The sequence below is a fragment of the Cuculus canorus genome, chromosome 6 (assembly GCF_017976375.1).
Source record: "Cuculus canorus isolate bCucCan1 chromosome 6, bCucCan1.pri, whole genome shotgun sequence".
NCBI classification, from domain to species: domain Eukaryota; kingdom Metazoa; phylum Chordata; class Aves; order Cuculiformes; family Cuculidae; genus Cuculus; species Cuculus canorus.
The window spans coordinates 23678854-23705384 of NC_071406.1; the positions used below are offsets into that span (position 1 = coordinate 23678854).

The following is a 26531-nucleotide window of genomic DNA, read 5'->3' on the forward strand; positions in this document are numbered from 1 at the left end:
AGCTGCCCCCTGTCACCAATAGAGTCACTATTTTGAAGAAACAGAAAAGCTTTTGGTCAGCTTAAGTGTTTGGATGTGGGTTTGAGAAAAGCTGATAATATAAGAGCAAACACGCTATAGCAGAAAGTATCTCTCTGACTCACTGAAAACTGAAATTGCTTCCATCCAATCCCTATAATTTCTTTCAGCCAGTGCTTTCAGAGGTGATACACAGAAACATTCCTTTCTGCTCAGACTCCCAGTTGGCTCACGCTCTCCACCACAGCGACCCTGCCCTGGGAGCAGGACCTCAGCTCCGTACGTGGTGCCTGGAGCAAAGCCCCTGCACCAGTCACTGCAGGAGAGAATCTTGCTGGTGTTTTAGAACAAGCACGTGTGTCATTCCGCAGCAGGAGGTTGGGGTCAAATGTATCAGAGAAATCTACACCGATCAGGCTGTATCCCAGCCCTGGGGACAGGAGGACAAAACTTGAGACACTGAAACCTCCTAAAGCTCCCTCGCTACCCTTGCCTCTCTGCCAATAACCGAAAAGCCCTTTCCCCCAACCCCTTCACAAAGAAAAGCCTTTCTGCAAACAGCTTCACCCTCTCTCCCAGGCAGAGGTAATGGATAAGAACCAAGCCGTTTGTGCCCGAGCTCTTACTTCAGGAGGTTGGGGTCAAATGTATCAGAGAAATCTACACCGATCAGGCTGTATCCCAGCCCTGGGGACAGGAGGACACAACTTGAGACACTGAAACCTCCTAAAGCTCCCTCCCTACCCTTGCCTCTCTGCCAATAACCGAAAAGCCCTTTCCCCCAACCCCTTCACAAAGAAAAGCCTTTCTGCAAACAGCTTCACCCTCTCTCCCAGGCAGAGGTAATGGATAAGAACCAAGCCGTTTGTGCCCGAGCTCTTACTTCATCTATCCAGAGCACAGCTGCCTGCAATATTCAATTACCTAGCATCTAAGACAGCCTTTAGTCAACCCAAATGACTGAAACAATGCACAAGGCTGTGTTACCCTAGGCACACTGCCCAGTGCAGCCAAGGAGGGATTCACCCAGGCTGGAGGTGACCTCAGCACGCAGCCCTAAAGAAATAGACCCTTGTTACAGTCCTCCACATAGGCACAACACACCCAGGAGAACAAGGACCTGATGTCTCTTTCCATCTTACTCCCTCATCTGTTTCTCCTTGTGAACATTTTGTGTTCACAAAATACTGCTTCTAATATGTAGCCCAAGAGATTCTCTTTGTTGGGGCTGCTTTTTCCAGTTTCTCAGTACTGCAGAAGTGATCACTCAGTGTCATGTGGCTATTCAGTAGCATGTGCTTTGCTGCACAGCTTTCTCCCCCAGACTTTAGCCATCTTAAGCTATAGGAGCTGTTGGTAGGGTGGCACAGGCTAGCTCAGAAATTAAGGGTTTCTAAGTATTGGCTCCGGCTTACTCCATCCTAAATCAGAAAAAAAAAAAAAAAGCATTGCATGAAGTTGTAAAAAGTCCTGAAGACTGGGACTCTTCTCAGCAGCTTATCCTCACAATGTGGTGCTGCTCAGCTCTCTGACCAGACCAGGTCATTGATGGCCTGAGGGTGGCAGGCAGCTGGCACAGAGAAGGTGACCCAAGGGCAGAAAAGAATGGGCTGACCCTTTGTGCCCCCAGCTTGTCACCATCAGAAAATAGCTTTTGTTCACATCAGCATCTGCACCTTTTGCCTTTCCACCTATTGCTCTGCAGCTTTTTTTTCTGCTACAGGTCTGACCAGTTGTTTCTTTTCTGTAGCATGAAAGCAATTTGGCCATTTAGATCAGTTTAACAGAAATCTGGAAGATCTTTTTTTTTTCACCTCTCAACTGTTTTATGGTGTAACAGGCCAAAAAGTATCAGAACTTAGTCTAAATGGTTTCTTTGGACACTTGAGTAGTTGCAAGTTTCAGCCAGTGTGTAAAGAAGTCATGGGAACCGAATTTGGTGAGCAAGCTCTGGTACTTCGCTGGATTTCTGCTGACCGTGGGAGCTCAAAGGCATCCCACACCGCATCCCCTCCGTGCCCAGGGCACTAAATTAATAAACATTGTGACCTGCATGACATCATTGCTGAACCTGACTTCATTTACCTCTCTCTTCTGACCAACAGGATGACACGGAGCTGCAGTCAAAAGGATTTCACTGTAATGAATGCACATAGAGAAGGATCAAAGACCTCACACACCATCAGATTATTTTACTTCTCAGTAGGTATTGGTTTAGAATTCAGTTGGCTTCAGCATTCAAATAGCTTTCTTTAGCATAAAGTGTTTTCTTCATAACTAAGTTTTACTAAACCTGCAGTAAACTGTGGCCCTACTAAAACCAGTGTCTATAAATTAATCTTAAAAGAGTGACCATCTCTAAAGGGGAAATATGAGGCACGTAAGAGTCAGACACGTTGAATGAATTTAAAACACTTTTTTCCAACCGCTGTCTCTTGTAAATACTGCAATATTCCTATAAGGATGTTGAAAAACTACAGTGCACAGAGATTAGTTCAGATTTCACATCGAAAGCCCTAACAAAAAGTTAAGTGGCCTGGGCAGTCAGCAAGGGAAAGAACAACTACACAAGCAAGAGTGCATTAGAGTTTTTACAGACCAGATGTCAACGTGAACTAGAGAATAACTTGAATACCTGTCATTAGAGGAGTAATCAATCAAAGGGTGATCTGCCTGGAGTGTGGGAAAAGCAAAAGGAAACCCAACCCCAGACCTGCATAATGTAAGGCAACCTGCTCACCAAAGACAGTTCAGAGAAAGGAATACCACTTCACAGCCAGGTTACTGTCAATAAAAGCCTCAGTTCAGTGTGGCAAGTCCAATAAATCAGTTTAGCAAGAAGCAGGCAAGGAGGTCTAGTAGATATTTCAGTTATTTTAAAAAAAAAGAAAAAGAGTTCTTTTCCATTCGAAAGTTAATTTTAGATGATTTGAGGCTGCGAAGTGCTGAGACTCCAAACCTCCACTAAAATGAGTGGAGACGGAGAGTCTGAGTTTACTCTCATAAGAGTTTATGGAAACACTCTGGCCAGTTTTCCGAGGGGGCTAGGTGAGACCCATTGTTCCTTGCGACTTTGAGAAAGCGTTTGAATTAATTGGCATGATCAGACTTAAAGACTAAGAAAAGTACATACCACTAAGTCTCTTGATGTTCTCTGCTCTGCAGGGATTTACACTGTAGCTCAGGGTTAGTCATTAAACCAGATCATTTGTGAGGCACTGAATCATATTTACACATAAGCAATGAATTTGAGGAATGTCACAGTAAGCAATCAAGGCTGCACACCACCATCTTTTGGATTCAGAAGGCTGGTGGAGCAAGGACAACAGCCACAGTCTGCACAGAGATGCCATCACTTGTGTTCAGCACTGCTGGCATCTTGCTTCATGAATTCATGAAAAGTAACCAGGTAGATATACTGTCATCTGTCTCCACGGACAATGACTTACTGGAAAACTCCCCGAAACTTTCCCCTGTGCCCCTCTCACAGACCACAAACTGACTAGAAACTCACATCAGACCTTACAAACTGACTACATACTAAATGAAGGCTCATTCTGCCTGCAACGTGTATCCTCCGTGTCTGCAAATGTTCTCTGACCTCTGACGCAAAAAGCTATGAAATAGCATTTATTCTGCCACTTAAACATTTATTTCAATAACATGGCCAGGGCAAGTTGTGTTGCTTGTAGGCTCTGCTGGGTTGTCACAAAATTATTACTTCTTTATAATTCACATGCCCAAATGATTTAATACAAGTTTGCAGACAAATCTATGGAAAATTTTGAGCTTACTGAGGTATAAATGAATAAACACAAAATATATCATTACTTTGCATACTTAAGAGTTTTTAGTCTTTACTATAACTGGTCTTTTATCATAGAGATTCCTCTGAGAATAGGTACAAAACTTGCAATTAATTTATGTAATAACTGGCTTACAAGAAATAAAAATTAAAATCACTTTCAAAGCCTGAAACCCCTGAGCTATGTTAAGCTGGGCAATTTACACTGGGTATCTGCACATGCAGGGAGCTAGATGACAAAGTGTCCATTTGCAGAAGCAATCAAAGCAACTCGCAGCATTCGTTTTGCTTGCTTGGAAGAGAGCCTCTGCCCTCTGAGGTTTGGCCTGCTGTGTCGTTCATACTGCGTCCCAGAAAGCTTTCAGATGGGCTGCTATGGTTTCAGTAATTATTTTTAAAGGTTCTTGACAATATAAAAATAAATCTGTGGAAAATATTTTAGAATCAGAATGGAAATAATAAACAGGAGGCAAAAAGTAATCTGAAACAAATAGAGGGTCTGCTTCAGCAAACAAGCCCTCCCCCCTGCAAACACCAAGGCTTCAACCACCCCTTCTTCGTGTTGGAGCCAACCTTAGCTGACCCCAGACTACTCCGAGACTCTGGCCAAAAGGTGATCGTCTTTTCAAAAAGCTCTACCAAACTTGAGAGACTGTGTCCAAAGCAATACAAAAAAAAACCCCCAAAAAACCCAAACACAAGGTCGATTAAGGATAAGAGATTTTTTTTTTTTAACCTTAAATATCCTAGCATTCATATTTTGGTTTGAAATGGATTAATTTAAAAACAACAAAGAAAGGCAACAGGGTTAATGAAAACACATTATTTCACGTGCAAATTTACACATGTATGTAATATCCTGGCAAATGATGTCTTGCTCTAATCCATGTGAAAAACAATGCTAAAATGTTATGTTCCTGTACCACCAGAATATCTGCCTGGTTGGAATCCAGCAAGAAGCTTCTTCCACAACTTACTTCAGAGAAATAGATAGAGGAAGCAATATACTATTGCTATTAAAAACTGTCCAGTAAAACAATTAAAAAAACATAATATATTTAGGTGGCTTGTACAAACCTAACAGATCTGATAACCATTATATAAAGTAGATTGAAAGTTGTGGTTATCTCTATATTGTTTGGTTCTTTGTGCCATATATAAAATCTACTAAGTCAGACCATGTTTTTCTCTGTTTTAAAGAACATAGATTTTATAACAAATCCTTATTAACTGTGTTAATTCACTGCCTTTATTACTACAGCAAGAAAAGCTTAATTTTAAGTCCAATTTTTAATGCAATTAAAAAATTATTAGCTGTTCCTAGCTGATAGGAACTGCTACAGTTTCACCCCAGGTATACAAAGCCCAGAGGAAAATATGGTCCCAGAGTACTAATGCAGATCTGTATGATGAATGATGAGGTCTACCAGCTGAAGAGGTAGGGCTGAAGCAGACTACCAGCAGGGAACACAAGGAATCATGTTTCCGCCCTGCAATACTGAACCACTGAATCCATCACATGCCTTATTCTGAGCTGGCCAAGCACATTCCCACCTTCACAACCAGTTACTGGATGAAACAAACTGCTACCAAATGGAAATTCATATAGAAACCCTACAGAGGATCTCCTGCTCTAGAATCACTTATGGGAAAGAGCAGCTCCAGAGCAAATTGGTGGTTTGTTGACTGCCCTGCAGAAGGTCACCTTTAAGCCAGCTGGAGGGACAGGTGGAGAAGAAAAGGCAGGAGGGTGCTTGAAGACATCCTTATTATTTGGCCAGTATGGAGAGCAGCTCTAGATCAGCCCTGTGAATCAAGACCATGTGAGGGAGGTGCAACTGGTAGACTGGTGTTTAGAGAGATCCTCAGGCAAGTAGCCTGCCATCCTAGTGGCAGTTGTCTGAGGGCCGGAACAGTGGAAGGAACAGACCTTAAGTCATGCTTGAATATTGCTTCATGCATAACAGGAGAGAACTTAGCTTTCAATATCTGAGTTTGCATGTGTGCAAGTCACCCACAGTGCTCATGCACTGTTCCTATCACCTACAATTTCCATTTGGTCCAATCTGGAAAAAATCCTGAGTTACACAGGGATGAATTTTTCTGTTAAGTATTTCCAATGCTGCCTTTTGGCAAGGAAAAAAATGTCAAACGTCACTTAGAAAAGGAAGGTACAGCTAATAGATGTTGAAAGTATTTCGTAAAGAAGCTGCCAAAATGCAAAGAGTAAAATCTGAAAAATACTAAATATTCTTCATATTTATACTATTATAAGGTAAGCAGAGATGAGTATTGACCAATCACAATACATATATTTTATTTCATTTACAAGAGTAGAGCTACAACAAAAACTCAACTCAAAATAACTTCTAAAGACATTTTTATGTTTGATATTTATGAAATATAGATACCCATGAAATATAGATAAAACAACATTGAAACACAAGGTTCAGATTTTACATCTGGCACTTGAAGTGAAGACTCAGTCTTGGCATTGGGATTATTATATTATTTTGTATTATATTATTATTTTAAGCTTGCACAGAGGCAGCCGAGTACACATCTGCGGAGAATGTCAATTTAAACACCTACAGTAAGGGCACACAGTAAAGCTGTCCATACTTAATCTAATGTTTTTATTGTCCAGCCGAAAGCTCTATGCTCAGAGATATTTTCTAAGGATTTCATTTATGAAATATCCCTCCCAGCTTATCTTGTCAATTATCTAATAAATGGCAAGGTAAAATTTCTGTTTTGCATGAGTCTGGTTATTTTAGACTCAAAGCAATTCTAATGCTATATTAAGGATTAAGTCCTCCTAGGACTGTAGATTCCATGTTCTACCTGGAGAGGCACTAAAATTTGTGTGTATTGGTATACAACAGGATTTAATAATGTGAATTTGGGATTTAAAAAAAAAAAAGAGGTAAGTGGGAAGCTAGTTTTACGTATAGTCAGACTTTGAGACATGAAGAGATTTATATTTCAATTAAGATTTTAGAAAATAATTTAAATATAAGAAAATCAAAATTTTACTCTTGCTTTTAGGAGTGAAAATTTCAGCAGAGTCTATATTTGCTTTAGGTATTTTAAATTTCTTTTAAGAGATAGATAGTTTTAGAACTTTCAAGTGTCTGAAATTTAAATTTTGTACTAAAGTCACCTTCAATCTCAGGAAAAAAAAGTTTTTTATAAACTAATGGCTTTAATTAGAAAAGCTTTTCAATAAAAATGTCCTGAAAAACTATAATTGTGATCTTTAACTTTGATATCCAAATAGAAATTTTCCAACTTAGGCATCAAAACCCCATTGATAGAGGCTTAGGTCTTCCTAGCTTCACCACAGGATTTACATGGCACTACTGACCCAGTACAAGGCTCTCCTACTGACTTCTGACTGCCTCGATCATCAACTTGGTGTCACTAGAACCAACACTGGGAAGACAAAGATGTGGACAAGCAAGAGGTCCTGAAAAGGGGATTAGTTTAAAGCATGGTACAAATCAAACCAGAAGCAATCAAGGACAATGAATTGAAAACGCCCTTCTGTTTTTCTCCATGTCTCCGATTACAGAAGTCTTTGCTCCAATTTATTTCTCTTTGGAAACGTTTTACAGCTGCATATGGCAAGTGCTTTGCTAGCAAGTGAAGAAGAGAAGCTGGAAAGAATGACTATTAATAACATCTGCCAAAAAAATAGGCAGGGCAAAGCCTTTCATGGCTTAGCACACGAACCAGTCAATCTTCCTCTGTGCAAGGAGGCGGCGTATCCTGTGTTTCTTCCTGAGCAGAAAGAAATACAGCACAGCTGCATTGCTTTTTGCTGCAACACAGGCTAGATCCTGTGGAAACTTGCAGTATCACCCACTTTCTACTTGAGAAGGTGGTTGAGTCCACACACATTAAAAGAGAGCATTTGCTCAAGTCATGAATTAAAAGAAAAACATTGCATTCAGCTATCTGCATTTTATTTTAACCATTTTCCATGGCCTTTGACAACCCAGAGTTTCCATGCAGCAAGTGTAAGTCAAAGGCAATGTGTTGCCTGCTCTGGCTTACCATGGGGCTCAGGGGACTGTGGTGACATCACTTATGAGGTCATATCTAGCTAACTGCACAGATCATTCAGAAATAGGTGGACATGCTAGGCAAGTGAACGCACTAGAGAGACAAATCCATATCTTGCTAGAATTCAGTGAAAGCTGCAAGACATTGTTCAAGGAGAGACAAGATCCCTCGGCCAGCTGCTCTGGGGCTGACAGTGGCTCCTTCCTGGTTCTTCCCAGATTTTTGGAAGTGATGCCCAGCTAGCATCACGCTTCCATTTAAGCTGGTGCCTCTTGAGACAGCAAGCTTCACAGTCTGCATAGGATCTCATTGGGAGCTCAAGGAGCAGCTGGTTTGGGAGGTTATTTGCTTCCAAGCAGGTCCAGCTGAGCTCCTGCTGGTATTCTGAATGCAGCTTTTTGCATAGAAAGTAGTAGTTTGGTATGTTTCATCTAAAAAAAAATGTATGTATGGCATACCAATGCCATGAAAAACCCTAGCCACAAAAACCAAAAGCAGCCACATACCATAATTCAACACTTGCATTTCCTCTTTAGAACATACATGGGCAAGTCCTCTTACTCTACAGGGCTACTCACACTCATCTTCACTAATACCAATCTACCAGAAGGTCAGAGGAGAAAACAAACAGGTCACTGAAGGCTGGAGTGCTCAGTGCAGGTACCCTAAAACAGCAGGTATTGAAGGTTGACAGCCAATTTCCTCTTTAATTTCTTTGTAATGGTTGTCAGAGTTGTTATATCCTAGCTAAAGTTAGCATCACATCTGCTGAATCCTGTAAATGCAGCTGAAACCTTGATCAAACTGGCTGAACAGCTTGGCTAGCTTGCATGAGCAAAACCAAACTGGGTTTATTTTAAGTAAGTTTGAAGACTAAGTTTAGCATATAGCAGATTTAAATACAACTCCTAATAGCTCTCAAACCCAGAATTAGAAATTAAACAAAGAGTTAAACACTTCAAATCTGCATCCGCAAGCTTCCAGATAAAAAGAAAACTTCTGAATTCAAAACCTATTGCATCTGGATCAAACCTACAGATGAAACAAATATTTGTATTTGTGTTGTCAGGTCATCAGATGTTATTACTCTCATGAAGTCTACTTTATCTCTTAAACTGCAGTCCTGATGACCGACAGTCCTCAACCAAGTGCTATTGTGAGGATCACTGTTTTATTCTGTATTTGTCAAGGCCCTTACGAGCAGGCTGGCTCATGGGGGGCTGGGTTGCAGGTGGTGCTAGTCAAGGCACCACTGTGTAGAGAAAAAAACCCTTCTTCTGCACAGAACGGGTACCAGAGCACCAGGGCTGCTGTATGAACAACGCCTGAACTCCACAGCCAAACGCTGTTTCAAGTGAACCCTAATTGCTCAAAACTAGGTATTAGGAAATAACATTCAATGCAGACCAAACTGGTTTTGCACAGACAGCATGAGTTTGAAGTTTTCCACTAGTACCAAAGTTTTGAGATTAATGATAAAAATGAGCAGTTTTCTGTCTTCCCACAACTATTCACATAGCCTGCCTTTTCAGGTCTCCTTCTTCTGGGAGCAGACCTGGTTGTTACTCTGTCAGCTGCTTGTGATAACAACTGAATACTTTCCCACAGTGTGCAGTATAATGCAGTCATTTTATCTGTTGACTTCCAAATTAGAAGAGCAAAATCTCCTTAGGAAACTCAGGAACATCGTGTCATCTTCCCTCCCTGAAAAGTGTAGTATGGGATATGCTGTATGACACACATGGAAGTGTTTATTGCCTTTAAAATATAACTATTCAGCTTTCATCAATAACCAGCAAAATTCAAAGTCACTGTTAACAAGGAGACAAATACAGAACAACAGATAGCAGGGCTGGAAGAGGGCATCTACCCTTTCCCTGACACACTATCGATTATATAATTTGTCAGGTATTTATCTCTTCTCTCCCTAACTATCCCCCGTGATGGAAATACTGCAATATCCCTCAATCATCTACTTTGTTAGCCTTGCAGCTAATGAAGCTTTCCCCAGTACCTTATCTAAACCTCCTTTGCTGTGATTTCAATTGCTATTTCTCATCATATTTACAACTGATGTGCAGAATAATTTATTCCTTTCCTCTTCATATCTACTTGAAAAACTGCTTACATGCTCTTTGATCTTCTTTTCTTCAGGCTAAGCAATCATATCTCCTCCAGTCATTCCTCAGGGACTCTACTTGGTCCGTCTCTCATCATTACTGCCGTTCCTAGGACATTCCATAATCCTGCATCATATGTGAAATAGATGAGGGTGACTCAATTCACTATCTTTATCTCAGTATTGCATCGGATGTTCTTTTGCAACATTCAATTTACTAATTTGAAATCAAATATAAATGTCAATTTTTAAAAATACTCTTTTTTTTCCTATAGGCACGTGTCCCTCCTGCAAACAGGCCATCCTTTCTAAATCACAGTGTCCAAACAGGTGTATTTGTCTACTAATTGCACATTAGTACTGTCTTTTTTTGGTCCTCTAATATGGAATAACTCTCCAAATACTAGGCTTTGCACCAATCCTCATCCTGGCAGCAGTTCATCATGCTCAGTACGAGTTGTGGAGTCAAGAATGAAGCCAGACATTTGTCTGCTCCTAGGGCTAACTCTTCCCTCTCATGTCTCCCAAGCCTGGCACCCAGATTTCTCCGAAGTGTGGTTTCCAAAGGAAATGCACTGTGAAAACTACACTGAAACATCAACCCACTGGGACCAGCAACAGAACCTTATCAAGCAGCAGCCCAGAATGGTTTTGTGCTTGTGTCTACAGAGAACCAAAATCCCAAACACCGCTGGGACCCTCCCAGCATGAGTTTCTACCCAGCCCACTAATCACAAAGAAGCCAGAGTCAGGGCTTACAGTACAGTCCATTTCAGATAGGAAATAGTATTTGACCTGTTGGACTGCACCAGCTCTAGGCCAGCATGTTGCAGCCTATCTATACCACATGCTTTCTGCTTGAGCCTCTGCTCCAATGAAAAAAAATAGTTAAGAAGTAAACTTACTGTTATTTCTTTCTTTCTGATTCACCATGTATCTCAGCAGACCTTCCCAGATTAGTCCTGTTTATTAGCACCAAACTCTGAACATTGCAGCCTTCACTGAGCAGTTTTCAAGTGTAATGTCATGCTGTAAGTCAGGACAACTACGAATTCACAGGTCAAATCATATCTCAGGTCTCCTGACCTACTTGTGAAGTCTTAAATCTCTCCACTGTTAGTCCTGTGCTACTGGAGCAAAAAAAAAATCAAAACCCGCTGAATGTGTTAAAAGCTTGTGGATTTGGCAGGAAATTTGATGTTACCTCAGGCACCTAAACCTGAAAGGTGTGCCACATCAGAGCATGTCAGTAAACTGGCATTGCCATTAATCCTGCCCTAGAGAAGAATGACTCCTATATCACTGCAAATCAAGACAAGAGATGGCTGTAAGCCTTCTGACTGTTAGAGGCCAGAGATGGCACATGTTGGGGATGTGTTTCTTTGTGCTGCTCACACAGTGACTCCTCCCGTTCCCATCCTCTCCCACTGCAAACCCTGCAGTCTTAGTACCTTGTCACCAGCAGGAGAGATGCTTGCACAGAATAGGAGACCTGGTAAATTCAGTCCAGAATACATCCGATGAAGTTAATTAGATGGCAGCATAATTTCCCAGGCTGCACATTCCTGCAAGGAATAATTAAAAAAAAAAAAAGGAACAATTAATTGCAAAAGCAAAAAATTGAGGACCACATAGCCTGGGTACCTACCTGCTACACATTTCCTTCTGCAAGTAGAGACACTGCATGAGAAACTGGCAGTGTGTAAGGAGGAGCCCTCCTCCATCTAAAGAGGAATCAGAACAGGAAAATTCACTGGCTGTGCTTTCTCTATCAGTTTCTGATGCCAAAGGGTCCAATTTGTTCTCAAACTATTCCCCTGACTTCAGCATGGCATAGTAAAAGCAAATATAAATGGTGGAATGAAAACAGAAAAGCCTAAAACCATGTGTGGATGGATGTTGTGGTAAGACTGAATGGAGTTACCCACTGCTATAGTTGATCCTCTTAAAAGAGCCACGGTCTACTGATCAGCTTTGTAGTAAGTGGGTTTCTATAATTTAGGCTAGAGAAAAATGCATGCAAAAGCTGAAACAAATCAACTAATTAAAAGTAAAACTGACTTCCTTCACTCTGTAAATGCTTTTAGCAGTTAATTACAGAAATGATTTGCAGAACTTGCATTCAGTTGTGGAGGGGGAAGGAAGAGGGAGGGAACAGCCAACAAGATGTGTCTGTGATGTGCTGCAAACGATGTCCCATCAAAAGATACCCTTGTCCACTTTGTGTATTTAATATTGAAACCACAAAATGTCTTCAACAATCCAGTCAATTTAAAGTGAGCAGTAACCATTCAGCATTTTATGGATTTACTTCTATTTGAGATCAAAGTCTCAAGTCCCTCCCTGGTATGAAACTTTTGCAAACACAATGTGGTGAAATGAAACTCGCAAAGCAATCCTGCTATAAACTCTCTGAAGCTGGCCTATTCAGTTCAGGTTCACGTTAACTGGTGCTGCACATCTTAACTCTTATTTTTTCCCTTGCAGAGAGTAGGAAAACCCTCTGCTATGGATCCAAGTGTACAGTGGACACAAAGTGAACTGAGTAATACAGCCGAGTTGCTTTCGGGGACCAAAACCAGTCAGTGATTAAAGTGGCATTCTGAAAATTTTATTCTGTTTGTTTTCAGAAAAAGGGATACTTGAAAATTGCTTTCATTTAACACTTGTAAGTTTTAGAGAGCTATAAAGTTATACTAATACTGCCCAGGGGAAAGAAACCAAAATAAATAATTTTAAAGAAAAAAATCATACTGAAAAATGATTTTTTCTTCCATTGGTGTTATGAATATGTGCAAATACATACACACAGTCTTCCTTCCTTTTGAAATTTAGTAAAAGAGGAGGATTTTTTCATGAACACAGAATTTGTCTCCATCTGGTTCCATTTTTTACTATTTTTTTTTTTTTTGGTTTCCTCCTCTCTCATTCCAATCCATATTTATTTCCTTTTGTTTAGTCTGTACTCTTTATTCCCTTTCCTCTTTTTGCAGAGTCCTTTTTTAATTTGCTAGGGAAAGAAACATTTTTTTTCCCTGGTTTTCATAACGCAAGCTGGTGGAACAGGCCCATTCAGAAATTGCCCCTCTCCTGTACCTCTCCTACTCTTTGCCTTCTCTTTTAGTCCTGGCTGCCTGTGATCACTCCTGGTAGCAGAATACAAGTGTTAGGCTTATTTATCTAGGAAAGTGTATCAGTTTATTTTTAAATTCAGTTCCAAATACCTGGCATAAACTACTGCACAGAGGCTCAAATATATTATTTACAAGTCATTATATTTATCTTAAACCAACTCCTAATCCATTTGAGATGAGCTGCTATAAGGCAGGATTAGGCTGAAATGAAAATGTCTGCAGTGGGGTTTTACTAAATTGCTTTTAAATCACATTCTTAAAAAGAGCTGAGTTTCACAGTGCTCTGGTGAAGGCTAAGAGACCTGAAACACCCTAACAGAGCAGAGAGGAAAAATTGGGGCAGAATTTTGGCTCTCTTTGCCAGTTTTACAGAAGCAGAGGAACCAGCTAAGTCCAGAGTCTGCTGCATGTAAAATTCCAAAGCTGAAAACACAAGAGCAAGCTCTGTAAGGCTGCAGAAAGCAAAAGCCCCAGAGCTCTTAACCATCCAGAAACACGGCTGTGCTACACAAATTCCTGAGACCCACGGCATCCTTCAGATGAGCTAGACTCAACATCTGCCTCCCTGGGCATGAGAAGGTGTGGACTTCCCTGCTTCTGCAGCCTGATTCTTCCTGAGCCTCTACATTCATTTTACGTAGATGTTGTTAAACTCAGATCAGGATTATACCGCTTAGGTGGTATAAGGAGGGTAAAATAGCAGCACAATTAGTCTGGGTTTTTTACAGAACCAAGAAAATGTTTTAAAAAATATTTGGGAAGAATTGTGGACAGTTTTAGGAATACTTGCCTGACACTCAAAGCTCTGATTTTAATCTCTAGTGTACCCTTGGTACAGCATCTATCATTCCAAAGAGCTGCAGTTCATGCTAGATTACAACTGCTTCCACTGTCCAAGCCCCTCTGCCTGGCAAGTTGTAACCTTGCCTAGTGAGCCAGGGAGTCTCTGTGGAGCAAGAACCTTTGCCATTGACTGAAGCTACATTATCTCCTCTTCCCCTCCACACTTTCCCAGCACCATGTGTGCCCTGTGCTGGGATTTAGTTTTAGTTCAGATTCTGTGAAGACTACAATAGCTTACATTTTATCAACTTGAAGTTTATTTTAACTTTCACTCTGACTTTGCATTCAAAAGTTTTAATTAACGTAGTGATATTTGAAAGTAATGAATGTATTTTTGTGCAGGAATACAAAATGTACATCTCGTTAAACAGCATCCCTCTGAGAGCTCACAAGTTCTCCAGCACAAAATTGGTGCAGTTTCATTCCCTGCACAGTGCATTCTCAATCCAAAACCCTTCAGCACAGCAAAGCCAGGAATTGCCAGGAACGAGAGAAAACCTTAACAAGAGGCTATACCAGTAAAATCAAACAGAATGACTATATACTTGGTACAGCCAAAACAAACAAAGTGAAATTCTCACTATAGTCAACAGCTTTAACCTGTGCTTGGCAAAGCACTTTCTGGTATTCATTAACACTGAACACTTCTATCAAAAATCAAGATCTTATACTCTTTACGTGAAACTCTTAACAGGACTGAGAAGATTTCACTCACACTTCTAACGGTGACTCAGGTCCACAGTGCTGTTGTACAGCAAGGCAGGCTTCAAACTCTCACAAACTGAACTAACTCAAAGATGAATTTCCTATTTTTGCCCCATAGCGTTCTGCTCTGAAAGCCCATGTTGCCTGCTATCTGCTCATACAAATGCCATGCAGCCCATTTCCTATGCCTCTCTGCCGAAAACATGCATGCAGAATCCCTGCAGGACTGTTAAAGAGACATTTTAAGAGGACTAACCTGTGCTCTTTGAAGCCCTTGGAGGTCACCCAGTTCTGAACTTCCCCACCAGCTTCAATCTCATTTCCTGCAGAGCTGCATGTGACACCACACTTCCTCACTGCACCTTGCTAGACTTGCTTCGTACTTTTTAAAACCAGATGAAGCAACTAAATGTCCCTTACAGAATGCTGAAGAGCTTTCTGCTCTCATGTTGAACCACTGACATTTCTACATAGCCAAAGAGCCTTCCTCTATCGCCTTCTGAATCACTCCATGATTCAATGGACCTTTTTGTACAATTTCTTTGTATTAATACAAACGCTGAATATCATTTGGTTATAGTAGGCTCAGTTATGTGTTCCTCCCCCCTTCTTTTAAAGGGGAAATAAATGCAATAGTGGAAAATGTAATTATGCTGCAGGCATAAGACATTTCAGCTCAAGGGTATTTGTCAAAATTTCACAGTGGTAATGAATGGATGTGTCAGAATAGATGCAGTTATCAGCAGTTTTCAGAAATATTTTTCATTTGAATATGTTAAACAGCTTTCACAGGAATTGGAGCCCTATGAATGCAGAAGAGTAGAATTTCTCTTCTCAGTTGCAGTAGTGAGCATTCATATATTGTCATCTAGTGATGGGTCAAACAGGCCTGGACATATGTTATAAGAGGAAGGACAGTAAAGTCCTGGGTTAGAAGAATATGTTTACAGGATTTGAGTCAATAGGGGTCCTTTAGCAGAAGTTTTCTTTAAAGACACGTGAATTTTGAAAAGGCAATCTAATCCTAAGTGGTACCAACATCAGAAATGCTGACCAAGCCTGGAGATAAAGTTTTAAGACTACTCTGTCAGAGGAGAGGCAGAACAGCGTTACAAGGGTCAGCAAGGAGATACTGCTCTGCTGGAATATTCTCCTTATGAGCTGGAACAACAACAGCCAGTGCCTGGATCAGCCCGTTAAGGACTGAGTGAAGATGAATGGGCTACATAGCCAGACAGGTTCTCTTTAAGACTGATAACAAACAGCGCTGCTGGGTTTGGATTTGGATTGATTGGATTTAGCTGCACCTGAGTGTGGGTGTGAAGAACTTGAAAGCAGAAGGAAAGCAAACGAACAGACAGTGATGCTACATATTTGGGACCCAAAGCTTTCTGCATCAACACTCATTTTTGGCTGTTCCCTTACTGCTATTCATTTCTCCAACCATACCCCTGGCCTTCTCAGGTGTGTTGGCGCAGTGGCTCCATAGCCTGCGCCATGGACTATACTAAGGAACTGATCTAGTGTTCAAAAGTTGATTAGTTTATTTTTTCATTTTCCTACTCTCATGCAGCAGGGAACAACTGCTGGCAAGGAGCTGGCTGTGCTGCTACCCAGGCTGCAACACAAACCCACAACTTGCAGCGAGAGGCTCAGAGCAAACCAATAGGATCTCCTTCTTTGCCCATTGGTTGATGGGTTCTATATAATTTCTATGTGAATTAAGACATTGCCACTAAAAATGCCATCTTTTAAATTAAACTGCCAGATGAAGACATTAATGCTGTGAGCAGCCTCCTGGTGACCACCAGTCAGGGTTTACCTCCCCATCTGCTGCCTTGGGGCTTCCTACCACCACTCACTAGCTTACTGCTATCAAGCAAGCCAAACTAACTCCAATCATTTTTATCAGCAGGTTAAAGTAACCTGACTGATCCTGCTGGAAATTGAGTGGCAATGGTTTCAAAGATCCCTCTCACCCACAGAGATGCAGGAGTGGTGACCTCTGGCAAAGAGGCAGCAACAAACAACAGGATTTCTCAGAGCAGCACGTGCCTGCTGCTGGGATCTGCCAAGTTCTGTGCTTATGCAAGGATAATCATACCTTCCTTAGAAACTGGCAAACACAGTATAAAAATTGCTGGATAAAGGGACAAGCTTGGGAGAGCAGCAGATATGTTCAGGCTGACAAGATGAGACCAGCATGAACCTTTCCAATTCAAGGAATTTCAGTATCTAAGCACTGAACAAATCACACCCATCTAATACGAGATGTATTTTAAGTGTATGTACAGACAGTGCCCCCACAAAAGGGATCTATACATGACTGAAAAGGAGTAGTCCACAAAATGGATGCTTTTTCATCACTCTCTTTGGATGCACACACGCCTACTTGCGCATGCAGATCTGAGCTTCTGCTGTTGCAGCAGGACTGCATGTACAAACACATGTCCGCAGATGCACCTGCTCTGCCTCCATTCAAAGTTTTAGGCCAAATGGCCAAGGAATTATTTACTCTGGAAGACACTTGAGAGCACTGTGAGACGCATGCAGCTTAAGCATTTTCCCCTCGGTAAGTGTGCAGAGACATGATATGCTGGACCCTGAGCTTCAGAGGCACCGAGGGGAAGTTGAAGAGTTCAGGAAGTGGCCATGTTTGCTCTCAGCACACTGCCTCTTTGTCCTCCTCCAGCTGTTCACCTAGTGTCTTTCAGACAGCCTGTATCCCTCACAAGAGATGGGTTTTTTCTCTACATTTTCAAGAAGGGGCTACATTTACAAAATTACTTTTAATGTGTCATCCACAGTGTGAGGATCTAGTCACATATATTGGACTGTGCCAGAGCTGCGCTTGAAGTCATCGGTAGGGCAAATGTAGTTTTATGTCCTACCAGATACTCCGGGTTGTTCAAGACAGGAGGAATTTTTTTGCCCAGCAGGTAACTCCTAGCAGTCTCCCAGCTACTTTTAAGCTACGCCCAAGGAAAACTGCCTCCCAGGGTGTTGATTTAGCCAGGTTCAGAGTGCAGCGGCACCTCAGTGGGGCGACAGAGAAAGCACTGCAGGCACAGCAAAGGCAGCTGTGTGACCTTGAGGGGACTCAGCATGTCTGCAGAGCCCTCACACAGCAAGGCTTGCTGAGCCACCATAGACACCAGAGGGTCTGTCAGCTTTGACCGCAGACCATTAAAGACAAAGGGAAACATCTGAAGCCTGATAAATTCTGTCCTCTGTAAACAAACTGCTTATTTCTCCATCCTTGTCACAGATGAGGAATCTGTTGACTGGCATCCTACAGAGGACCCAAACCTCAACAGGATTTTCAGCAGTAATCTTAAGTGATAAGACACCAGCTTATAACTAATACTGCCTCTCACCTTATATCTACACAAGACAAAAACATCTCTATCTTCTGAATGGAAAGTTTACCTGATGCTCTTCCTTATGTACACCTGGGTACCTAATGGACACAATGTGTTAGTAACTCTGCAAGTGGCACAAGTCGTTTTTAAGACCATAAATGACTTCAGCTCTCTCGCCACAAGATCAAACAGCATTTGATTTATAGATCAAGGACCACACCGGCAGCAATAACAAGGGGCACGGTGGCCTGACAGATAAGCTACATAGGGATGTTAGACAGAGCTGTAAAGCCATTTACACAAATAATTTGCTGTCTTGTGCTACAGGGATCAAAAAAAAGCAATCCCAGGCTCCGAGATTTTGGGATTAGATTAGAAATGTGCTCTATCCCACATCCACACATTTGCATCTACTGGAAACGATGATCCAAGCTAATGGAGCATGCTGCATGGCAGCATTCAAAACCCACACATACCATCTGCGTTATAAAAGTGGGCCCTATTTATTAATTATGTGGAAATTCACCCCCTTAGCTAATATGGCTAAAACACACACACAGAATAGTGGATATGTCTGGTACCCGACACCAGCAAATATGAGCAATTAACATCTCAGTGATTGGGCAAAACAATCTGTACTGCTCCTGACCTCAAGCAGGCACTAGAGTGCAAGAGTAAGCTGTTGTGTGGAGCTGCTAATATCCAACTACAAAATAAAAAACAAAACCACCAACCCAAATCTGTTTGCCAAACCACCAGAGCTGAGCACTAATACAGAGGTGTTACAACTTCAAAGCAGGAGCACAGTCGGCAAGAGTTTGTTGAAAGAATTACAACCAGGCATGGAAACTGGGGCTTCTCAGTAGCATATAAACCCTGCTGTTTCCATTTCCTCTTGCTCATTATCGGCACAGACGGGGGCTGAAGATTAGCAAACAGTGGGTGTTTGGGGTGAATTAGAGCATGTGTGATGTAGAGCTAGGTAGCCTGGTGGCATCCACATGACTTTGTAGAGAGATGTAAATATTTAATGGTGCCCACTACATCTCCTCAGAACAATGAAATATTAACATGTTCTCTGAGGGTGGGAGAATCCTACCACATAAACCAGACAATCTATCTTGTCCTTCATCCAGGATATTCCTCTTCTGTGGTCACATGTCTGGAAGCTGAAGAGTTTTTACGCTGCTCCAGTCCTGTCTGATACTAGTAAAAAAAAAAAAAAAAACCCTGCAAAACTAACGAACTCTGAGACAAAACCCCTTTACACAGCTATGTGTGCATCCAATGTTACGCTTTCAGCTATCACCCTTGGTTTTAAGCCACAGGTTAGCGTTAGGAGGACAACCATGTAATTCAAAGCCATTACTAAGTAAACATAATATGCTTAGAAACACCTACATATTTCTCAACTTGAGTGTAAACTGCTGAACCAATGAACTTTGCTCTCAAAGTTGCTTGTCCTCGGTGCTCCAGTAGTAGAGATATTAACAGAAGAGAAGTTCTGCACTGCATACGTTTTACTATATATATCGTAATATATATTTCTAAAATGAGAAGTCTCTTTGTGGAAGTCATTTCATATCATTATAGGTATTCCTAATAAACTTAAAAATTTCTCAGGAATGAAATAGCAAATTTTATTAAAAGGAATGATGCTGATCATTGCTTGCTATACTTTGTTTCACATAAAACCCAATTTCTTAGTTTGTAGCTTTTTTACACACTAAGTTTGAGAGGTTCACCTTGACCTGATCAAAAAATATGGGATTACTCAAAAGGTCCACCAACATAAGAAACAATGTATGCTAGCTTTCCAAACAGTATTTTCAACACTTTTTCCTCCAGTAAAAACCTCCTAGCTGTTTTTCTAGAGTGGTGTTTGTTATGCTTTGTCAATGCCATGCCTAGTCTTCAAGTACCTTTTTAAATATACTTGAAATATATATATTTTAATATATTTTACACTATATACCATTGCTATGATAGCAATATGAAAAGATATTTATTATAGCAGGATGCTTTTAGCTATTTGTGCGAGTCTTGACGTTTACAATGTTTCAAATATGAACAATTTAATGAAGATTTTTTATATACTTTGTTCTTTCAGTAGAAAAGATCATATATTTTTAAAAGAAATCTGGATAATATTTTAAATTCAAACTTCCCATCAGCATTTAGGTACATATATATACACACATACATATATGTACATGCAAACAAAGCTAAAATCATGATCTACCAACACATCCACAAAGTTTAAAATCACAAAAACAACACGCATTGACAATAGTAATTTTTTTCATCTGAGATAAGCCATATAGTTTCAAGCTGTTATTTCTGCTTAGTTTATGTCTTCTCTACATTCTAAATCTTCATTCAGGTGTAAGGACTGAAAAAATCAAGATTAGGTAGAAAACAGAAAGGGAGCTAACTACAAGCAGAATAACACAGGAGTATATACTGGCCTAATTTCACTGGAGACAAAAGAGCTGAGCACCATTTTCTAGTAGGGGCATCCTATCCAAAGCTCATGCCCTTTTACTCTTTTTGAAAGGGAAAAGAAGTCTTAGTCAGTGGGAACTTTAGTCCATTTCTTGCATTCTTCCCATGGGTGGTATATTCCACATCAGGAATATCTGGATGCCAAATATAGCTACAGATCAGAGCTTAAGCATACTTGCTGGGCAATTTTAAAATAGAAGCAGCTTCTCTGCTATATAATGGATGAGATCTTTTACTCCTTGCTTAGGTGCAAGTGCCAGCAATCCCATACTGGCTAGAACTATGCCCGAGTAAGGCAAGCAAAATCAGATCCTGCGCAAAACCAGATTATGTGGTTTTTTTCATTAATATTAATTAAAAACAATATTCTCCCAAGAATAAACAGGAGAAAGGCAGGCTCAGTATATGAATATATTATATCCACCACATACCACATTCTCATTTGATTATCTATGCAATTACTGTGAATTAGGAGAGTTTATTACTCTGAATTATGAGAGCAGTAGTTAAAAAAGTAACAGGGAATTGCAGGGTATATGAAAAGCATCCAGATAACAGCCTTGGAGACTAAAGGTCTCTCTTCCCTTAGACAGTGAAAGATTCAACTCGATTAAGAGACTTACTACATCTCACTCGTATGTAAGGAGTAGCTACATGGGACACATCCAAGTGAGACTGCTTGCATCATTATTCCCAAGGTTGGCGCTGGTCCGAACAGATCACTCAGTAGCTATCAGGGAACAGTTTCAATCCTCACTAGCAATGTGACTACTTCATAATGGCTATCAGCATGGAAGTCATTCAATATCATTAAAACCTGATTTCTTCAACTGCTAGAACTGAAGCATCTATCAAAAGACTGCACTCACAAGACATAAAGCAACACCCCTACCCAAAAAGGGTGTGGGGACACTGTGTTGCCACCACAGCTAGACAAATAAAAGGAACTGGGCTTCTGATGTCTTGGCTATGCAATTTCCCACAACACTCTTGGCAGTCGGGGTAAGCACCCAAATTGCAGGTAGAGATTGAGGGTAGTATGTAGTAGAGGCAGTAGTACGATACTCTGGCTCAGAGCAGCTTGGCACCAGGTCTCCCTTAATAGTAGGGGGTCCACACCAGAACATAACTGAACTTCTAATCATCTGTCTGTATCCCACTGCATGTATTTTGTTTCTTTCCTCTCTCGATAGCAAAAGGCCAGGTACTCAGCAGAGAACAGCATAATTAAATTTATAGCTAAGTGTACAGCTTTGGCTCTGCGGGTGTTACCTACACACAACAGAAAACTCTAGCTCTGTTTACTTTGAAGCATGGCTGTCTGAAAAGTTGCTAACAGAGCAGAAATGCCTTACAGTCCAATTTCTAGACTATTCAGTGAAGCTGCCGACTCCCCTGCGAGGCTGCACCACAGTAGTGACCTAAGAGAACAGCACAGAAGAGAGCAGCAGGGGCCTCCTAAAAACCTTCTGCTCGGCCTGAAAAATGAAAGTTGCCCCAGAGTGCAGTGAGCATGACAGCACAGGCCCCTTGGGGGAGATAAGATTAGTCACAGGTATTTTAGTAGAGCCCAATGCTTCCAGTTGGTCTGTGGGCCATGTCCCAGCAGAGCCAGCTCTTCGCAGCATGGTCCCTCACAGAGGATGAGCTGTGAGCTGATACTCCCTAGCTCTCACCGGCAATGCCTTGAAGCATCCCCACACGCTGCGGGAGTCTAAAGGTATTTCTTCACCCACTTCCCTGTCACTACATACTTCCAGCAGGGGCTCAGCTACACCAGCTGTGATACAGGCTGTTTATACCTACTTGAGGTTTCATGATGTTAATAGTTTGGATTTAAGTAAACTTTGTGACTTATTTAACTTTGGGCTTTTTGCTGCTAAATGGAAAGCTGTTTAGAAGCTGTTCTCTCAGCTTCTAAATGGCAAAGCCAGCACCTCATGTTGCCCTGAGGAATTCTGATTTTGAAGACCTTTGATTGTCCATGATGCTATTGCCATAATTATATCCTTAAGAAATATTTAAAAATCTCTTTTTATACTTGGCCTTACATAAGGCAGGATTCCTTAGTGACAGGATCTGAGACCTTTTACTGATGCACATTAGAGAAAATGACAGTTCATATGCTCTGTTGAGAAATGAAGCAAGCAAGACTTGAACAGGTCAGGGTTAAATAGAGAAGCAAAACTGCAATTTGTGACAATTCCACTAGACAAAACTGAGGTTTACTGCATCAAACACCTACAAATGCCTTCCTCCCCCCCATATAGTCACAGCACAGCATCTCCCCAAAACTTGAGAAGAAAGATGCCAAGGGCACTGGAGTTTTAAAATAGAAGAGTGGTCCTGCCTTCATGATGGTGATTTCCAAAAATAACCAGCAGTGCCCACCAGAGAACAGAGGCAGGACCTCAAGAAACCCAATGGAAAACAGATCAGAGGAAAGCCCTGGGTAAGATGTCCCCTGCCTCACTGGTCTCTGCTCCATGCTGACCTCCCACAGCAATTTTGTATCAAAGGCAGGGGTGGCCCCATGGTTGCACCCATCAAGTCTCCTTGCTAGCCCAGAGAGATTTCTTTCACTGTGTCTTTTTCTCTGTTCTCAATTCCTTGGGCATTAAGTCATGCCTAGCTAAGAAATGGCAGTGGGACACTTCCTTATCTCTATTGTAAAGGGAAGAAGGTGAAAATGCACTTTGTTACTTTCCTTTTTCTTGAAGCGTTTTTCCATTCTATTTTCATTTGCTTCTGTCCATACTTCACAGTAGATAGCACAGAGCAAAGGGCTTGGAAGCTGTGAATACTGTGGTATTATATACCACGTGGTATCATTACCGTGGTTTCTTTAATGCCCCATCAGTCCTGCTGATTAGTGAGTGGACAAGTGAACAAACATTTGTGAGAAGAATAAAAGCTCTCAGTCTAAGCAAAAAAAGAGCAGTCATATACCCCTCTTATTGTAAAGAACTAAAAACTCCATCACTCCTCGTAAGCGGAAACTTTCTTGGGGAATTTTTAAAGTAAAACAAATGAGAAGATAATGATATTTCTTTCCCTTGGAAGCACAAAATCCCTCAGTGTTCTCATTTAAGTACTGCACATGATGACATCCAACTGGGTTTTACCCTGCAATTCACTCACATTATCAGGGATGTTCTGCTAAACAACTGGACATTTTAAATGAATAAAGAGGGAACTTGTCCAGTCATCTCAATCTGTTTGTCAGTAACGGAACACTTCATTTTCTAGTTCCGTATAGCAGCTCCAGTTAATTTGTCTTCTTCCTGTCTCCAGTCAGCATACATACTTTGTTTTTTAATGACACAAATTAAAAAAAAAAAAGCTATAATAGAGCTTGGAGACACTGATCCTGTAGAGACCTGCTAGGAAGAGAATAACCAATAAATGAGGAAATAAATATTGCTCTGGTTCCGTTTAAGGAGACAAGCATAACTGTGCAGCAACTCTCCACAGTAAGATGCTTCACTTTGAAAAGCATAAGATAATCTTGTTTAGTTTTAATTTCAAATAAGAACATGAGTTTTACACCCAAGAGACACTAGTCAATTCAATTGAGATTAATATATTAAACCAAGTTGTGCCACGAAATGGATTTTGTCTGTCCCTAAGCCATCTATTCAGATCAAATGCAGAACTTGCATTTGAAATTACAGTATGAAGGTGCAAGGGAGAATTATTTCCTTGTGGTATGTTACTGCCTTGTATTAAAACAAAGTGTTGGGGCTGTCCACTGCCATTTGAGAGTTTTGGGTTCTCAGATGCCACCAGAACTATTGATTGGAAAAGTTGTATGTTTAAGGAATATCTTCTCCTTCGTTTCAAAGCAGTATTAGTCTGGTGTGGCTTGAAAATGCAACAACGATATACCAGTAGGTGTTGCCTTTGTGGCCTCAGATGAACAGATTCTCTCCAATACTCATACTTGCATACCTTCCTTAACACCATATTGCTTTCATTTGATTTTTCAGTTCATCCCATTGGAATGAAAAATAGTAATCCGCTGGGCATTGATCAAATGCGTTTCCTATCTCAGAGGTCCAAAAAATCAAAGACAATATGTATGACTATATGAAACACAATAAGTGTCTGACCAAACATTAGGTAAAGCGGGTCAGACAACGTTGGGTAAATCAGGACATGAAGAAACCAGTGACTGAAATGATGGCCACGGGAGGACTGACGAGTTGCAGTAAATTTTAGAGGACTTAGCACTGCATGGCTGATGCTGTCTCTGTTTGCAAAACAACAATCTAAATTTATTCAGAAGAATGTCAAAGTAGTATCCTTTAATTACTAGCTGAGGAACATTTCCTCAGGTAGGAGAAGATGGGGAAGTTAAACAATCCTTCCTTTCCAACCCAACCCTCAAATATTTTTTCATCATCCATGTCTTTCTATTAAAAAGCTACCTAGGTGACAGTAGTTACAAAACCGGTTATCGTTCTGTTTCGGCCACTCATAAAAAGAAAGTTCCTGATTTGTGGCACTCCTATGGCTCTGCAGTGCTACCTCAGCAGCTGGAGCCTGCACATTGCCTCCAAGTACCTACATCCTGCCTCAGGGACCAGGGTAATTTGAGGGTGGCTATAAGGTCTCAACATTTTCAGAACCTGCTGGTGAGGTGAGCTAATGAGGCACTTTCTGTTGTTCCCAGCAGAAATAGCAGAGACACCACTGATCTAGGGCAGCAGCTCTCAAACTTAACTGTTCACATTACTGATTTAAAAAAGAAAGAAAAGAGAAAGTTGGGGGGGAAAAAAATGGAAGCTCAAACTCCTCTTTCACTTCTTGAAAAAGAGGCCAGGGCACACTGAACACACAGACTGGTCTGAAGGGACACTGTATCTGCTGGGATTCAATTTGCTTTCTTAATCCCAAAGAACAAGTATTTTAAGGATCATATTTTGCACATTTGAAAACACTGCATTCACCCTTTCCCAATCTCTCTTGCCTATGGAGATCTTTAAAGCAGAAAAAGAAAAGAAGACCAAAAAAAGTAATGAAACCAAAACCAGAGTCTGGATCATAAAATTCATTACATATTCTATGACTTTATAGGCAGAACTACAGGAGATTAATGTTTATATGCCCTTAAGGTTCAGTGGGAAGAAACGCATGCTGCCGAACAAATCCTGTAGTGTGCTGAGCCAGTGTTATAAACCTGGGGGTAGAGTATTGTGCTTGCCAGCCTTGGGCTGTCTGTGCCAGCACACTCTCATGCGCTGCAGGTACTTCCCTTGCCAAGGAATCCAGAGTTCTCAGCTATACACATGTCCCACTGTAAAGACATTTTCTAATGCTTAAGACAGTTTGTTGTATTCGGACATATCAGTGAGCATGGCTAATTTGAGACACATTGACACTTGCCTTGCTTCCACTGCAGCCAGGCATAGCAGCCACACCTACCTTCCAACCAGAGCTGCCCAGACAGCTCAGCTTTACATAGGTGGCAGCCTCAGCTGTTACAGGGCATCACTCCAACACACAGCTCTCATCACAGAACAGCAACACATGTGTAATTGGACAACAGGTTGTGGCACCGATAAAATAACACATTATTCTATCTGATTTCTGTGACTTAAAGGATTTCCCAACTTTCCATGCCTGCTGATGCCCCCTCAGTATTTAGATATCCATGGCAAGTGGGTTATTCACCACAATAACAGATTGTTTTTTTAAGTGACACTTAGATCTGCTGAATGATGCAAGGCTCCACTGACTTTTAGTTATGCTTATGTAACTCCATAGTTTCACAGCTGCTAATAATTAGCAGATGACCTCCATAAGTGCTAGACACAAAAAAAAAAACCCCAACCAAGATACAGGAAAGGAGAACTCAGCCTCATCACTTCAAAAACAAGCTACCAAAACAAGAGGAATGATTTTTATTTTTTAATCTGCTGCAATTTTTTTTTTTCTCCTCTCAACAGAATTCAAACAAACACAGCATA

The 26531-nt window shown here is 41.0% G+C and overlaps 1 protein-coding gene across 1 annotated transcript in view; it reads right to left on the bottom strand.

Moving 5' to 3' along the window:
* WIPF1 (WAS/WASL interacting protein family member 1) overlaps positions 1 to 15075 on the bottom strand; it is a 38816-nt gene extending 23741 nt beyond the window's left edge. Inside the window, 3 exon segments of the mRNA XM_054069905.1 lie at positions 10020 to 10137; positions 11462 to 11575; positions 14949 to 15075. The gene's annotated coding sequence lies outside the window, so the exon portion shown is untranslated.
* Positions 15076 to 26531: the final 11456 nt, after the last annotated feature.